Source organism: Tursiops truncatus, chromosome 12, assembly GCF_011762595.2.
Source record: "Tursiops truncatus isolate mTurTru1 chromosome 12, mTurTru1.mat.Y, whole genome shotgun sequence".
NCBI classification, from domain to species: Eukaryota; Metazoa; Chordata; class Mammalia; order Artiodactyla; family Delphinidae; genus Tursiops; species Tursiops truncatus.
In genome coordinates this window covers 43531865-43549025 of record NC_047045.1, presented here as the reverse complement: position 1 = coordinate 43549025, position 17161 = coordinate 43531865, and the positions used below count along the sequence as shown (strand labels likewise).

The 17161-nt window shown below is 40.4% G+C and overlaps 1 long non-coding RNA gene across 1 annotated transcript in view; it reads left to right on the top strand.

Moving 5' to 3' along the window:
* LOC141276015 (uncharacterized) overlaps nucleotides 1–17161 on the top strand; it is a 1017885-nt gene that overhangs the window by 431220 nt on the left and 569504 nt on the right. The window lies entirely within an intron of this gene.

Sequence of the window (17161 nt, the reverse complement as noted above, 5' to 3'; positions counted from 1 at the left end):
TAAGATTCTACCTCACTTGGTAATAAGACTTAAGCCCTCAACTTTCTGAAAGCTGCCCGGGCAAGCGTTCAGATATAGGGTTTGATTAACACACTCTCTCTCTCCAGGTGCGCTCTAACAAGTCAAGCATTTCCTGGAAACCCGCCCACAGGTTGTGCGACTATTTTTAGTAGCTCACCTCCTGGTAAAGGCAGCTATTAGATATCCAGATATCCCTGCCCCTTTCAGGTGCAGTAAAATAGAACATAAAAGGGTGTAATTGAATGATTACAGCTAAGGACTGTAACCAGGAGCCTAGGGTCTCTCTCCTTCTCCTGGGAGCTCTGGGAGTTGCCCAGAAGGGCCTTTCTCCTCCCCACTAACCTACACAAGGCAGGGGCCCCGTGCCCTGCAGACGCAGTCTAACCTCACAAAAGGCACTGCTGGGCTTGTTTTCTGTTCACACACGTGGGGTGGAAAAGAAGGGAAAGCGAATTTACCTCTTTGGACAGCTTCCGTGTGCCAGATTATATAGAAATCCCGAGAGGTAGGTGGGTATCCTTATTCCCACTTTACCATGAGCAGAGCTTACCCATCAGCCGAGTTTGCTTACTGCCCAAGAACACGTGGCTAAAGAGCTGCAAAGATGGATTTAAACCCAACCCATGCTTTCTCTCTTTACTCTTTGAGGGGAAACTGAAAAGCAGGCTCTAAAGCTAGGGTGGGCCGGTCATTTATTATCCAAACCAGAACAGGTGATGTAGGAAATATTTTCTCATAAAAAGAAAAGCCTCATCATGGAGGAGGAGGAATGGGAAGGTGGAATTTACAGGGAAATATGTAGTTGAGTACAAGGAAGAGAGTGTTCCACACTTCCGTGCAGGGCTATGATCGCTTCCATCTCCCTCAACACTGTGGACTAGTTTGGACAGTAGTCACTGGAGCAGAGAGCTGTGATGGAAAATGAACTTTCAGTGGCTGTTTACCTCATTAAGCAATGTTTCTTCTGCCTTTCCTCGTGCTCTAAAATGTTTTGTTTATTTTAGAAGAGAATTTTTAAAAATTCAAGCTGAAAAAATTCGGCTTGCAAACCTTTGCAAGTTTATGAAGGGCAAAGGCTATATACATTTTGAATCCATACAGCATCTAGCATAAAAATGGTTAACCAAGTATATGATGATCTCCCCATCCACAGTGCAGGGAAAACATTGTGGATACCCAATAACTAGCCAACATTAGCAGTTAGCGGCAATTAAGGCATGGTGTGAAGTTAAGGGTTTAAGCCTCTGAAATCAGTCTGACTGTGGAACTCACAGGCCTTCAGATCTCCAAGGAGAAGAAACAGCTACTTTGTTATGACTTCCTGGAATTAAACCATTTTAGAACCAAAGCTCTGTTGAACATTTTGCACATGGATTTTTTTTTTTTAATACCAGTTTGTGTGTTGTTGCAATTGTTTCACCCATACAGAAGGCACCCTTTTATTTAAGCCATGAAATATAACTGTAGTTCTGAAAGCAAGTGAAAATAATCTGCTAGTGGAAAATAATTCTCAACAAAATGTATGTATGTTTTGTTTTGGCCTGAGCCCTTTTCTGGATCCTAAGCCTGTGCTTTGTATGAAATTAGGCAGCAATTAACAGAAGCCTGTGCTTTAAAAGGACACATTTAGAGATGACAGAACCGGAAGGAATTAAGAAAATGTACCAGCCTGAGAAGTAGTTAGTACTAAAGGAAAATGGATATTCACTTCTTAACCCTTGAGGGCATCAGTATTGTTGAGTCTGGATAAGTCAACACGGGCTAGCTTATGCCCACAGTGCCCAAATACCCAAGAATCTCAATGCCTTGACAGGAAAGCTATACTGATTGGTTATATTGCCAGTTATGATTGGCTGGGCTTTGCTCTGCAGCATCATAGTTCAGCCTCTAACTGTAAACATACTAGTGACCACAGCAGAGGGGAAAAAAAAGGGGTGGTCAAGCACAAAATCACTCTCAAAGCTTTTGCGTGGAAGTGACCACATTGCTTGGCTGTTGACTTTTGTAAATCACACGTCAAGCCTCTTTTCAACGGAGCAGGGAAGCATAACCCTTTCCCAGGGAGGGATAGAAGGTCTTGGTAACCGGTGATACAGTCTATCACAGAGTCCAGTAAATAATTGATGCTTATAAAGTAATCTGAGTAATGAAGAAAAAGTTAAGCAAGTCCCCATATACTTCATTCAACAAATATTTGTTAGATTCTTTAAATATTAGGCAGTGTACTGAGTACTATTTTATAAAGCAGATAGATGATAATATATATTCATCAAGCGTTTGCACTTAAAGGAATATGGTTTATCTATCTGAGAAAAATGTTTGTGTGAGTTAGCTCATTTCCCCAAGACAAAGCAAAGGTATAATACAGCCTGTTTAATTCTGTGTTGATGCATTGCAGATTACTGTAAACTTAGTGGCTTATAAAAACTCAAGTTGATTATGTCACAGTTTCTGTGTAGTGTCTTCACATGGTGTGACTGGCTTCTCCACTCAAGAGTCTCATCAGGCTGAAACAAGGTGTCAGCTGAGGTTCTCATCTGGCGCTTGGGGTCCTCGCTGGTTGTTGGCAGAAGCCATTTCCTGTGGTTGCAGAGCTGAGATCCTTGTTTTTCTGCTGGTCGTTGGCCAGGAGTCCCTCTCAGTCCTAGGGGACACCCTCAGCTCCCTGACCCATGTCCTCCACAGGCCGTTCACACATATTTACTTTCTGCCAGGCCAGCTGACGTGTGTATCTCTGACTTCCTCTGGTTCCACCAGCTGTAGAAAAGGCTCTGCTTTTAAAGTGCTTGTGTGATTCGGTCAGGCCCACACCGATAATCTCTCTATTTTAAGTAGAGCTGATTTGGGATGTAACTACATCTGTAGAAGCCCTTCAAGGGATTAACCCTTCACTAGATGAGCATTTGATTGAATTATTGGGATAAGCTATGTGAACACCAGAATCCAGGCCCCTAGGGGGTCTCTCAGAATTCAGCCTAATACCTGGTCCCACTGCAGAGAAGCAGGGGTTAGTATGACTTGCATATGGCAGGACTGATGAGATGACGCCTGTTCTAGTGTCCTGTGGTTCTCCTGAGTAAGAACTGGATGTAAATTCATTATAGATTGGTATCTAATTGAGGGCATTCAGTGACAAGTAAAACCCTGGTTCTATACTTCTGAGGTGGTTTCTCTAAGAGTTGCACTGAATGTGATCCCTTAAACGCTAAGAGAGTTACTGAAGTAGTCAGTCTGGCAGGAAACAGCCTGTTCTCAAACTGGGTAATTGGGTAGAGTTTAATAAAGAGGCTTTCCTCCCTCCCTCCCCCTCTCTCTCCCTTCCTCTCTCTCTTCCTTCCAAGTTGTAGGCAGAGGTTAGGAATCCAACAAGGGATAGTGAAGTACCTCTCCCAGTCCAGAAGGGAGAAGGCGGAGGGGTGAGGCCAGGAATCTGGAGTGGGGAGGTGGGTGGAGAGGGACACCTGACCGAAACTGTGGCCTTTGGTAGGAAGATGCAACCATGGAAACTGAGCAGGGAATAAATAACTTGACCTCATTCTCCTCCCATCCTCTTATTTCTAGCCAAGAGGACAAAAGAGCTTGTTGGTCCAGTCCTCAGAGGTCAGCCTCCTGGGGCAAGAACAGGGTGGAGAAAGGAGCAGACCTAGAGGGACAAACAAGAGATATGCAGCCCAGTTACCAAAGACATATTTCCTGGCTGTGGTCAGGGTCATAGGCTCTGTTGTGACTTGCAGAGTGTTTCTTCTTCATCTGTGCTTCATAGAATGTTTTGACGAGCTTGATTATAACTTGCATCCCGTTAAGCTCAATCATTAATATGTATGGCTCTGTCTTCTGCTATTTTGAACTTATGGAGTGCAAAGGCCATGTCTTATACATCTTTATACCTATAGTACCTATGTGCTTGGCCCATAGCAGGTGATTAACAAACATTTGTGGAGTTATAAATATATGAAGCCGATGGTAAACTATTATTGAAGTCCTATAGATCAATTTGGTATTAGGGGCCTAAACAAATGTACACTGTTCTAATTCCTCTCTAAGATGTTCTATTCCATGTGAGCTGAGAGAGTAGGAAGATCCACTTACCATTGCTGCGACGTCTTACCCTATGACAAGTGGATGTTCCACTTCCATTTTCTATTTAAAGGTCATCAATTTCCGGTTATCCTACATACTCCATTCAATGAGCATTAAAATCTGTCAACACAGAAGGACGAGCAAATGTAGGGTAAATGAGACAGCTCAGAGCTACTTGTAATCAAATTGCAGTTGGCTGTTTATCTATTGATGGCCTTGGGATGAGAGGATTGGATGCCCTGCCTTCCTGCCGTTGTCACATGTGGTTCTGGTTTCCAACAGGGATGGGAGTGTGCTTAGTCTATGGAAAAACTGTTTTCTCCTATTTTACTTTTTAACATTTTCAAAGCACTAGGTAAGGATAAATGTGGTCAGCTTGATTTATGATCCTTGTTTTGATTCATATAGAATCACGTGCTACAGAATCTCAGGGACTGACAGTCTAGGGAAAAATGTAAATGTCATAATTTTGTTAATTGTTTTAGCATGTGTTTCTTCCATGTGTCTGAAAGCAACTGTAACTGAGGGTTGTGGTTTCTGGAGCACAGCCAAAAATACAATGTGACTAACAACTGAGGAAAGTATCGTGGGATGTCATGTGGTATTGGATCTTTTATCTTTTTTTTCACCTCTGCCAAAGTGAGTATTTTCCAGTATTTCAGTGTGTTACTGGAGTATGAAAAGAAGAACGATACAAAATGAACCCTTGGATTGGTGTTTTTTATCAGATAAAAAATAACATATAAAACTCACTTTTAAATTCTGTGGCTATCCATTCCAGCCTGGAGTTTCCTATTTCAAAAACTGGATTTGTGGGAAAAAAAAAACTCAGCTCTCTCAATTCTTTAAACATTTCAATGATGATAAGGGTCTTTCTCAAGGAAACAAATATCAGGAAATTCAAATGCTGGTATGAAGCCATAAACTCCCCTCACCTTGTTGCTCCAAAGCATAATAACTCTATTGAGAATGCCTGAAACCAGTGGGTGATCTCACCCTGAAGCTTCATATACGATTTCTTATTTTTATGGCAGGCATTTCACAATTTCAAGGCAAGGTTGAAAAACAGTCGATTTCCCCCATTAGGCAAGTGATCAGGTTGCTGCAGGAATAAAGCAAAAGGCTGAGTTCACATGCTTGGCCAGGAGCTCTCTTGCAAGCTTCCTGGTTTGGGACTGACTGCAAATGCTATTAGTATATTTCCTGATATTTCAGTCTTCTGCGAATTGCACAGTAACTAGATCTTTGAACAGTGAGCATCTGGTAGCCAGAATCCCACAAAGAGTTTCCCGTATTTTTCAGAACTGTCTGCTCGTTTTGAGGCTGTTCTCTCATTGTTTTATACTATTCCTTCTGTTTCTCTCCCCACGTGTCTGGAATTCACAAATCTTTGTGTCCCGTTTAAAACGGACTGTACGTAGGTGACTAAACCAGTCCTTCGTGGGTCCAGCAGGTCATAGGAAGCTGCTGCTGATGTATAGCCTACTCATTTTCCCGACACACTCACACCCCTTCCTCTATCCATGACGACTAGCCCCACAGCTGCTGGGAGCTGCAGGAGCGAATGGCAAGTCTGTCCTGCCAGTGGCTGGAGGAAAGATTCCAAAGTGTCCTTGGGAGTGATGTCAGCTAGAAAATCAAACTGCAGAGAGCAGAGGAAGAAAGGACAGCCAAGACAGGGGTTCTAGCTTCTTCAGGGAACTGGGGAAGGGCTTTGAAGGGCCTGAAAGGTCATGTAAATATCTGCCAAATGATCCCATGTACGTTTTTTTTTTTTCTTGAAAAGAGTCTAAAACTTACATTATATGTTCAAAGGGTTTGGGCAACAAAAAATTTTAAGAGGGATTATTGTCAAGAAAGTAAGTTTAGGTAACATGAAATTTTACAAATCAAGAGGGAAGGAAGACTGAAGGGCAGTAAGAAATAATAAAAGTAGGATACATAAGGAGAAAATACGGACAATAGAGAGAATAGCCCTTTACTCTTCTTGTCAGTTACTTAAGACTTGGCCCTGTGAGATGGCATGTGAGGGTGCTATTTATACAGCTAACACACATCTGTTTTAGAGATGAGAAAATGAAGGCATAGAGAGGTAAGCAACGCGTATGCAAGGTCAGTCACTTTGCTAGTAAATATCAACAATCAGCTTTGAGGGTTGCTCTTAAACACTAGTTTAAACCAGTAGGCTTTCTCTTTTCTTTCTTGGTATGTATTATGAATTTTTTTTAACGTAATCTGGAGAATAAAATTACACACCAAATTGTTTTTCTGGGTGTTGCAATTATGGGTGATTTAAAGTTTTATTCTTACCTGCATTTTATATGTATTTATAATAAGTATGTCTTAATGATATCATAAAAATAATAATTTAAAATTATTTTCTTATTTCTAATAAAGTTCAGATTGTTTGTTTTGGTTTTTTTTTTTTTTTGCGGTTCACGGGCCTCTCACTGTTGTGGAGCACAGGCTCAGCGGCCATGGCTCACGGGCCCAGCCGCTCCGTGGCATGTGGGATCTTCCCGGACCGGGGCACGAACCTGTGTCCCCTGCATCGACAGGCGGACTCTCAACCACTGTGCCACCAGGGAAGCCCAAGTTCAGATTGTTAAATTCCTCATGAGCAACCACATATCTGCTGAACAAAGGGCATCAAGTAAAGAGTATGAGCAACAAACTTGGAAGAGTTTGGTATTAATTTATAATGACCACTGTCATTTTAGTGAAATGTGACTTGCTCATAGTAACTAGCGAGATGCTTGATGAAATCAGTGAATAAAACACAGTCCTAACAAAGAGTCATTTTAATACAGATTTACAATATTCAACTAAATAAATACCTTTTATTCTTCTAACATATACACGGATGCCCCATGACCATGTGTCCTGGTTGTGTCTCCATAGGCACAAAGAAATGGGGGCCTGGGCTACTTATGTGGTAATTTCTGCTTTGAAAAATTTCCAGGTAAAACCCATTTTGGTAGAGATCTTCAGGAGCTGAGTCATCCATTGCTTATTTGCTAGAACAGACTAAAGACTAAAGACAGTTGGTTGAGGAAAGAAAATCCTCAGTTTCCTATCAGTTATCTTTTTAGTAGAGGCAGTTGAACAGTTCTCCTTTGAGGCAGGGGTCCTGGTTAGGCTTCTTTATTTCCACACAAGGATCTGAAACTAAATAATTGCCCCTTTTCCAAATTCTAAAGTGTAGGATGCTCTTTCAGCCAATCCACTCAGGACATGAGCCTCAGACCCTCCCTCTAGACTCAACATTGTCCCTCCAGACTCTGTGCTCTCCACAGAGCATGAAATTGGGTTGCCTCCAGCCCCTTTCTCCAAAGCCCTGCTGAGGAAGTGACCCTTTGGAGGGTTGTTGGAAGGTGATTCCCAGGGTCCTCAAAGTTCCATGCATGCATCAGCCCGGATCACTGAAAAGCTGTTTTCATTTCATTTTCATTTTCAGTCTGTACCACTCAGACCACCTTATCTTGACCCCATTAAGAATCATTATTCCCCAGGCTTTCAAGTTTTTATCAATGGGTACAGTGAAACTACCCAGGCTTTCAAGTTTTTATCAAAGGGTACAGTGAAACTACTTGCCATCTGACTGTGGTTCTGGGTGTCATCTACTGCTTCGGCCAGAAAACATGCAAAATCTTACCTGAAAAATTGTTCAGAATTAGCACTAGGAAGTTTTTGTCCTGGGAGGAAGTGATTTATTTCTTTCTCTTTAATGGTAAGAATATTTGTGGAGGGGAAGGATGAGGTTGAGTGTCTCTGGAAGAAGCCAAGATGGCTTTCTACTGAAAGTCTCACTGAGTTGTCAGTGTTCGAGATTTGATCAGACCCAGTGAGGTCAATTCACTCTGCTCAAACTTCTAAGAGTCAGATTCCTAATGTGGAATGCCATTGTCTTCCATGTGAGGTCTGCTTTTCCTACCATCTTTAAGTTTGCTGAAGAAACATAAGAAGCAGAACCAAGAGAGATGGACAATTTCAAGAGAAATTTCTTTCAGGGCTTAGGGCCTGGTGCATTATCCTGGTCAAAAAAACATTCATTTCTTTGTAGTTCAAGGCCAAATTTTTCTCTTTCCAGGGTGGTGCTGGATAAAACTGTGCCAGCTTCTGTGGCTTTAGCTTTTTTTTAAGTTGGTATGGGAGGAACATCCCCTTTCTAGTCATATAGTGGTTTTACCAGATGAACAAAACATATATCGTTAGGAATATATATATATACATATATATATATATTGCTGTTAATATACCCAATAACATCATGATTTGCCTCATGATGTTAAATTTCTGTTTAACCTTAGTTTGGATATTTCAAAGTCTTGTGTGTGTGTATTTATATCTATGTATATGTAAAATTTATATAACTGTATCTCCCATAGCTGGCAGATCTCACTGATTGTTATGAATTTTACTAACTCTCAGAGGGCAAACTTCTTTCAAAATTGGGGTGTTGAGAAGTGTACATCAGTATTTTCTTCATTACTACCAAAAAGATTATGTAACTCATTTTATTTCTCGTTGCTTCCACTGCAAAAACAAAAAACAAAAACAAAAACCTACAAGGAATTAAGGTTAGATCATGGAAATATATAAGCCCTTAGAGCTCCCATATTTGTGATATTTATCCAAGTTTGTCCCTAAATATCTATTCTTAGTTATATTTCCTTTCATCTTGTTTATTGTTTTTATTTTTGTAATTCTATTCAAATTGTCTGTGGACAGAGGTGAGGCAAAGAACAGACAAATGAACAAACCAGCTGTTTTCCCAGCCCCTCTGTTTAGTATGTGGCAGTTTTCTATGTTCTGTTGGATAAAACCAGAAATCCTCACTTATACAGATTTTCCATTGTTGAAATGAAAAATACCATAAACTTTATAGTAAAATATAATTTAAATATAAAGAAAATTATTAGAAGTCAAATTCTGCTCTTTAGAATAGTCAATAAATGGAGTAATCTGGTAACTATTTTGTTTACCTGAGAGTTATCTTTAATTTAGGCATAAATCATATGCAACTATCTGTAAATACATAGAGGGTATATATAATATATGTATGTATGAGTAGGTATATAATAGAAGTAGATTTTATAGTAAGATCTGTTCAGATTTTTTGCAATTGCTCCAGGTAATCAAGTATCATTGGCGAGAGCTGGGAGGGAACTAATTCTCTGAACTTTTTACATTCTTATTTCAATTCTAGATAATGAGAGGCTGAAAATGTTAAGCACAGAGGCATACCATGTGCTATGTTTTGCGCAAAGTAAGCAAATAAAGAGTAACTGTGTGTGTCTACAGAGATAGAAATCTTGTACCCCCTGTTTTGTTGCTAATTGGACATGAAAGAAGATGGTTTTCATATAAATGTCAAGTTCTTCTTGCTGCTTTCATCTTCCTCAGTCTCAAGTTTCTGACTGTTTCTAGGAGATTCTTGAAGGCATTAGGAGTAGATAATTCATCACATCCTATTCCAAGTATGAATCTGTGAAACAGCAATGGGGCTGATGAACTAATACAGTTAACAGAAACGCCACCATGCATTTTATCTCATTTTTTCCCCTACCACAGGAAACCGGGAAGGGAATCTTATTCCAACAGTGAAGAACAAAGGCAGTTTATGGGGGGAGGGGGGATTTCATATATCACCCTCCACAAAATTTTTTTTTTTTCCTAGAAGACTGTAATCAAGACACAGAAATGCACAATGGGTGTAGTGAGTGAATAATTTGTGTCGTTAATTATATATTTCAATATAGTGTAATTTTAGAAATAGCTTTGTGAATGCTATAAATAAATTATAACTGGAAAAATTACATCAGGGATGAAAAGAACTTTGAAAATAAATATTGGTATGATCAGCTACATGAGAAAGGAATGGATCCAATTAAACCATGATAGCGGAAGGTCTCATCTTGATGTCCTATTCTTTTTTTTTAATTAAAGTTAGTTTATAACATGTTAATTTCAAGTGTACAGCAAAATGATTCAGTTATTCATATCTATATATACATATATTCTTTTTCAGATTCTTTTCTCTTATAGGTTCTTATAAGATATATAATTCCCTATGCTATACAGTAGGTCCTTGTTGTTTACCTATTTTGTATATAGTAGTGTGTATATATTAATCCCAAACTCCTAATTTATCTCTCCTCCCTCCCCCTATCCAATCCCCTTTGGTAAACATAAGTTTGTTTTCTATGTCTTTGAGTCTATTTCTGTTTTTAAAATAAGTTCATTTGTATCATTTTTTTTTTAGATTCCACATATAAGTGACATCATATGATATTTGTCTTTCTCTGTCTGACTTCACCTAATATACTTCACTTCATATTATAATCCCTAGGTCCATTCCTGTTGCTGCAAATGGCATTATTTCATTCTTTTTTATGGCTAATATTTGGGGCCCATTCATGTCCTTTGTGCTTTCCCCATTGACAGAGTCCATACTTTTACATTTGACCAACAAGGGAAGCCTTTTGGAGGAAAAGAGTGACAGAATGCTGAGGACATTGGTAGAAGAGGGTTATGTGTGGACAGCATGATCAAAGTTGACCATCTCTAAAATCAGATAGATGTAAGTTCATATCAAAGTTGACCATCTCTAAAATCAGATAGATGTAAGTTCATATTCCAGACAAGACATTTTTTAAGTGATATTTTTTTTCCTTAACTAAGCTTTAGACTTTTTAAACATCAGAAAGAAGTATTTCTTTCTTCTGTGTAACTGACCAACTACTCCCAACTGATTCAGCATGCAGAATGTGCTTGATGTTTACTTTCTCTGTTGCAAGAAAGCTTCCCTGGAATGCTAGCCCCTTAACAGAAACTATTCAGGAAAATATCACTAATCAAAGGAACTCAAGAAATCATTACCCTACTGTCATCATCCATGCGTTAAGGAGTCTATTAGCATTTGCTAAGGCATCTGTCTTTTCAGATTTAACACAAGCCACTCTGGACTGGAAAAAATCGAAAACACCTGGGTAACCAAGAGGGTATGGACAAGTATAAGTACCTATCTCCTTGGGACAGAGCCACTTGTATATTACTTTAGATACCCGTAATAACATAACTAATAATTAATATTAGTTAAAAAGGTAAGAGGAATCTTTCTGAGGCAGTCAGTGCCTGAAGAGGGATCTGTTGAGTTTCCCCAAACTGATAGTCTGTGGTTGTCACCACTTATGAGAAAGCAGCACTTCACTAAGGACTCAGACTAACCCCTGTATTGACCCAGGGATCAGGCTGTGACAAAAAGGATATTTTCTTCTAAAAAAAAAAAAATTGAAGGATAATTTTGTTTTTCTTTCAGTTGATAAAATTGAATGTTTAATATGTTCACAGTACTATGTTAGACCATCAGGGTGTTGCAAAGTTCTGTGAAACTCAGTTCTTTTTCTCAAGCAACTTAACTGGTAGATGTGAGAGCCCTAAATAACTTTAATTCCAGGTAAGGTGAAAGTAAGCGCTACTGACTGGTTAGATGTTCGAAGAGGAGGAGAATCTCTTGGATTACTCTTGTGAGCATGGGGAACCTTGAAGAAGAAGAGGTATTTGAAACAGGCCTTGAAAGATAAAATTAGGAAGGAGGAGTGGAAGAGGGAGTTAAAAAGTGAGCTTGTTCTCAGATGGAAGGACCAGTGTAAACAAAGGCACAGGGAATGAGGAAATTTGGGGTGTGATTAAGAAATGATGAGGTGGGCTTCCCTGGTGGCGCAGTGGTTGAGAGTCCGCCTGCCGATGCAGGGGACGCGGGTTCGTGCCCCGGTCCGGGAAGATCCCACATGCCGCGGAGCGGCTGGTCCCGTGAGCCATGGCCGCTGAGCCTGCGCGTCCGGAGCCTGTGCTTCGCAACGGGAGAGGCCACAACAGTGAGAGGCCCGCGGACCAAAAAAAATAAAAAAGAAATGATGAGGTTAGTTTTCTTAAACAGGAGGGTTATAAGATGGGACTGAAAAAGAAAGCTAAAGAGGTAGATTGTTTCGAGAGCATAGGGAACCTTGGATGTTAGACCGATGAGTTTGTTCTTTAATTTAATAAGGAATTATCTGTAATAGGGAAACATTGAGGGGTTTTTAATTGTGAAAAGATGTGATAGCAACCGGTGTAGTATTTATAATTTGAGAGAAGCTTATGTCAGTGTTCATCAACGTTTTCTTCATTATTGCCCCTCTAAGGAGACTTTGTAGACATCTGCCTGATATTCCACAGGTTTAACGTACAGTCATGTTCATTGAGAGCTGATCTATTGCATCTTGTTTCCATCAATGGCCAGGATATTCTCTTTTCTTATCTTCTTTCATTTCCTTTAGTGTGTTTGAGCCTTGAGTAGCTGTTGAGATAAAGCAATCTAACATCATTAGGTACTTGGTGAGTATCATAGGAGTAAAATTGCAAAAATGTGACTTCCCTAGTTTTGAACCCAGTGAAGATCTGTGTAATGTTTGAGTCAGACTTTGTTTTTTAAAGAAGTTACCATTGTTATAAAAACATCATAACAAACAGCAGGTTGCAAGCATATTTAGATCATTCTTACTGAAGAAAATAAACATTTATTGCCAACTGTGAAAGGGCAGATTTGATGACTGATGCAAAAATCACACTGCTTTGTCAGTTCACATAAATAATAATTCATCAAAGAAACATGTGTTGATGAGTGCAGTCTGGTTTGAATTTAAACCACAATGCATTCTTGGGAAACAGCTGAAGTACCTGAACCTCCCTTGAAAAGTCTCCAGCACATTATCTAAGGATATAAACAATCCTTCCTAAGCCATGTAACGAATCTTATCAAAAATGCTCAGGGATGACTAAGGTTGCCTATATTTACCTGAAGAAAAACATATCTGGGTGCCCATGAATGTCTGATGAGTACTTAAGAAATATGATCTGAGTTCACTTTTGCAGTAGATGCTCAACAAATTGGTTTGGGATCAGATGAGTGTTTACCAGACACTAAGAAAAATACAAAGGATTGGCTGCTCAGCCTTCTCTGACAATCATTGTTCAGTGAGAAAGGATAGAATGTGATATTTTCTCTGGTAAGCATTCTACTCTTGGGCCACCCCAATCCAGAGACCCTCTCTGCTGTTGATGAACTGATGGGATTCAGCAAGCTGCTGTGTGAATCTGGCGGCCAGGTGTCTTGGTGTGGTTGAGACAGGAGCTAACAGGTTTGACATGTGGGAATATTACTCCCAGATGCTCCCCAAAGGGAAAGAACAACTTTCTTTCAGTGACCTGTCCTTTCAAGATGAGTCCTATGGCGTAGGTACTGTAATTAATTAGCTCGGTGAGAGGAAGCAATGCATCATGGGTGCCGTTCTGCCAGAAAATAATAAGCATTTCCAGTGGGTTCTGCCCGATTTCTTAGTAAAATCCAGTGGTCTGTGTCTGGAGGTCATCCAAGGCAAATCAAAGAACGAAATCTTCAGATGTTGAGGAGATAAGGAAGACAGAACACACTAAGGATGTGTGGTGTTGATTTTAAACTGAAGAGACCAGTTAACCAGGCGAAGCCACGTCACAGATAGTTATGTCCCTTGCTGCCAAAGTCAGTGCAGAAAAATACAACCAGAAGTTGAGGTCCACAATGCCAGTGCTCTGATGTCCAGAGCCTCATAGCCTGTCAGGTCTCAAATACTACCGTATCACTTGGAAACAAATATCTGTCTGACAATATTTTTACGTTTATGTGTTTAAGAGACTTTGGTACTCACTATGAGTTGCATTAAGAAAGCTTTTTCAATCTGTCATTCAGCAGATTTCTCAGCTTTCTTCCCATCTTCCAAACTCTAGAATGCAATGCCTATCTTCATGACGACTTTCGTGATTCTAGATTATGTATCCTAAAAGTGCAGCATTCTCTATGCAGAACTGCATTCACAATATCTGAATGCATGTTGGTAATGGAACAATGTAGGCAAAGTAGTACAGATATCGGGCAGGCACAAGTGTTGCTGCCCAGGTTTCAGGGGAATGAGCTCAAGTTGTGACTCTCTGGTCCTCTGTCTCTGTCCTGTACCCAGTGTCTAATAGGTAAGTTTGATTGCTCTCTTCTCATGACAAAATGTATTTTGCCCGTTCATTCTATTATATGAAATTATTGTTGTTTAGCTTACAAAAATTAAACAGATTTCTGTGTTTCTATTTCCCATGGTTGTTTTTTAGCCTTCTATATCATCTCTTACTACTCTGAAGAGCAGTAGAGGAAAGAAGTTACTCTGTTGCGTGAAAAATATTTTTTGTTGCAGGTTCTGGTTAAGGTTGTCTGGGACGATTCTGATAATATTTCACACACTCCAAACTCTCCATGTCAGGTTACATAAACCTGCCTTTTATTAGAACTTAAAAGAGAAAAAAGAAAAAGCAATGTGTTTAACTCCTGGGATTTAAAAATCCTGTAATCAACTGAACCCAAGCTGTATTACCTTTGCAAGGTTCTATATTAAAATTTTTGTTGGTTTATAAAAAAAGAATAAAAAAGACATTTACAGTTTTCTTTTAGAAATGAAATATGATGGATTAACTGCCCTTAGCACTTCTGTGTTATATTAATTCTATATTATATATTAATTTCCCTTCTTTAATTTTGTTTTAAAGCTTGTTTCAGTGGTCAGTTTATTGCCTTTCAGCTTCAAATCCACCCTTCGCTGCCCTGCTTGGTGAAAATAAACTGGACCCTGTAAACATTTTTCCTTTGCCGCTGGCACGATGCTAGGCTTTGCCAATAGAGGGCACTAGAGGGATACTGCAAAGTGACAGTGTCAGGCTGATACTTCCCTCCTGGTTCCAGTCCTCCATTTGTTATCAGTGTGGAAGTCCGGAAGTTCCAGCTACATTCCCAGGACATACTTTCATCAACTAGGGGCTGTTTCTGAGAACCTCTTGTGGGCCACATCTGTGGTAGCTTTAGTTGAACTCTCAGACCACGCCCTATTTGAAGAGATCTGAATCTCCGCTTTGGGTCCCTTTATTATCCACTTTCCCTCAGCCAGGAGGTAGTAGCTGCCTTTTTGCACATGGGAATTCTGGACTGCTTAGAGTTCTCTTTTAGTCCTTTTAGTGGTTAACCTGCTTTTATGAATTAATAATTACTTATATTACATTTTTTCTATTCAAATTACTGATCTGATGTCTGTCTCCTGATAGGACCCTGACTGATATACAAGTTGTTTATAAGTATTCTTAACGTATGCATGCCTAACCCACCTAAATAGTTTTTAAATTCCCCAAGGGAGAGGGCACTTGCTTCTGCATTTGTAATTTTTTTTACTCCCTTCAGAGCTTCATACAATTCTCTGTACATTGTATGTACATGTTTAATACATTTATTAAACACTTCTGACCAACGATGATGAATAAGACCTGGGCATCAAGAATCTCATTGTCTAGTAGGAGAGAGAGACATGCAAACAAGTAACTTGTCCGGTTAGAATGTGATAGATACGTTATAGAATGTATGCGGTCCTGTGGCACCCCATGTGGGCTGAGGCTGGGGGCGGGGATGGAGGGGACTTCACAGAGCAGTTGTCACTGAACTGAGTTTTCAAGGTTGAAAAGAGGGATGATCCCCACGGATTAGGGAGGAAAGGGCAATGCAGACGGAGGGAAGAAGTGACATTTTAGGAATATGTGAAGCAAAACAAGACAAACTTGAGGAATGTCAAGTAGTTCACCGTGGTGACCCAAGCGATGTGTGTGTATCTGTGGGACTATAATGTGAATGGGGGAGGGAGCAGCACTGAGGACGGTGGAGAATGAGGCTGAAGGACTAGGTAGCTCCAGGACAGACTGGACTTTGTAGGTCACGCTAGAGAGTTTGGATTTTATCACGGACAACTACAAACTCAAAGAACTCCAAGGATATAAAGAATATAGAGGGCTTCCCTGGTGGCGCAGTGGTTGAGAGTCCACCTGCCGATGCAGGGGACGCGGGTTCGTGCCCCGGTCCGGGAAGATCCCACATGCTGCGGAGCGGCTGGGCCCGTGAGCCATGGCCGCTGAGCCTGCGCATCCGGAGCCTGTGCTCCGCGACGGGAGAGGCCACAACAGTGAGAGGCCCGTGTACCGCAAAAAAAAAAAAAAAAAAAAGAATATAGAGAAAAAGTTAACCATTAGTTTTATGCATCAAGTGTATTTAATCCTTCCTTCGCTGTGTGGAATGCACTTCTGAAGGATTCAAAGAAATTCAGATCCTTAGCCTCACCTTGGAGTTAAAAGAGGGAGATTTAAGTATTAGGAAGTAACAAGAAGCACTAAATGGATAGCTAAAGACCAAACTCTGCCCTGAGGTTTGAGGCAGGAGAGACTGGGGTAGTTAAGAAGAAGTAGAACTCCGGTAGGGCCCTCGGGTACTTAAATTTCTTCCTCTGTCTGCATTGTCCTTTCCTCCCCATCTATGGGGACCATTCCTGTCATCTCTGAAAAAACTCAGATCAGTGACAACCACTCTGTGAAGTCTATTGGATTCCCATTCCAACCCCACCCGACATGGGGTGCCACCACTGTTTCGTGTACATTCTTCTATAGTGGTATCTATCACACTCTAATAATAAAAGGTAACTTGTCTGTATGCAGAGTTACTTGTTTGTATGTATGTAGAGGGGCTGCATTTTAGGGAAAGAGCAACCTTTTAGAAAAGGGAAGCAAAACCACAGAATATGTTTGGCAGCCGGAGGGAAGCTCAGCTGAAGGGGAGTGATGAGAGAGAAGGTTGAAAATGTTGGTTAGTGCTTCTGGAATGACAGACTTGTGGCATTGGGCTTCTACTCACCACTTCCACACCATGCCACCCGTCGTGTTCCTGCTGGGCTCAGGGGCAGCTCCAGCTTCTTTCCTGTGTGCTGAGTGAGGCACTTTGAACTGAGAACTTAGGCTTTAGGATACCATGGCAAGGTTTTGACTGGTGGATTGCTGATTATAAAGATTTTTCTGACTATGTTGTGAGAGGTAATGAATGGAAGATCCCAAAGATGGAAACCAGAAGCTGTTGAAAGGTGCTTTTATATGTAAATTATATTTCAGGTGTTATGAAGCTACATGTTTCAGC